We start from the raw sequence: 1,411 nt of genomic DNA, 5'->3' as shown, positions 1-1,411 counted from the left end.
TGTTGTACGTGTAGTATTTGTTGACCAAACCTTAAGACTAGTCCAAGGTGATTGACTCTACAGGACCTTACAATCATTATTTGCAACTCATGTGTCGTAGTGTAAGATCCGAGAAAATACTGCCCGAGCTGCAAGATCTGGTCAGGAAGGAAGGGAGGTGCCGTATTATAATGGCGAGCTGGATAAGCCAGCGCCAATCAGGAGGACGCTGGCCCTTTAAATCATAAAGAACCGGTGCGCACCCTAGTGGGCGGGGACGTGTTCGGCCTAGTCAGGCAGCAGGAACGCGGCCTATACGGGACCGGAGCAGAGCCAGGAGAGGTGAGTATGGGCCGGGAGGACACAGCGCCACATGGAAGGGCACAGGTGTATGGATCCATGGTATGTATCGCGATTACGGCCATGACATAGTTAAAATGTATGTCACAGGTGTACCACACTCTATGCTTATACAGTGGGATAGGTCACCCGGTTCTGACGTGAATATGGGGATAGAAGGAAACATTGGCAGCAGACAAAGTTCTTGGTGTTTCTGTCACTGTCTTATAGGGTCCTCCTTGAGGTTATGTTCAGCAGAGGCTGGGGAGGGATGTAGCACTTCTGCATCCGCCCCCCAACTAGATTTAAATGGACTCCTCTAAGTGTACACAGGAGGCAAAAAGATGGAAAGATGTAGCTTGATTTGTCCTTGCAACCTGCCTTATGTATAAAACATAAACTGGGCAGATGAAGGCAAAAATTATGCCTTTGTCAATAGGGCTCATTTACTTACCCAGTCCTGCCGGGATCCCGTGGCACGTTGTCCGACGTGGATTCGTGTTCTGCCGGGATTCACTAAGGTCGTGCGCCCGATATCCATCAGGTGTCGCTGCAGCGCCGAGGTCTACGGAAATCGGGGGGCGTGGCCGAACGAAAACCCGACATATTCGGAAAAACCGCCGCATTTAAAAACCGAAAAAGTGTCGCTTGGGAAGCGCTTACCTTCACCTGGTCCAGCTCGGTGCATTCCGGCGCGTTCAGATGATTTTCAGCGCAGCAGCGCCACCTGGTGGACGGCGGAGGAACTACCTTCATAAATCCCAACCGGACCCGAATCCTGTGCAGAGAACGCACGCTGGATCGCGCATGGGCCGGGTAAGTAAATCTGCCCCAATTAGTTTTTTAAATTCCTCATTTTTTCCGAATCAGTCGGTTGTCGGGTTGTGATTTTGGATATATGTTGCAATAAATGACACTAAATGTATCCGATCTGCCCTATAATTTTGATGCTTTTTCATGGCCAAAACTGCATGAAAAACTAAGCCGAGGGAACAGTCAGATTTTGATGTTTTTTGAGTAAATCAGATAAGATCAGAAGACAGTAGTAATCAAATATTACTCAAATATGGTAAGTGCGACCATACAATCCCTA

This window comes from Engystomops pustulosus, chromosome 9 (assembly GCF_040894005.1).
Source record: "Engystomops pustulosus chromosome 9, aEngPut4.maternal, whole genome shotgun sequence".
NCBI classification, from domain to species: Eukaryota; Metazoa; Chordata; class Amphibia; order Anura; family Leptodactylidae; genus Engystomops; species Engystomops pustulosus.
The sequence above is the reverse complement of the archived record's forward strand: the minus strand, read 5'-3'. Positions refer to the sequence as shown.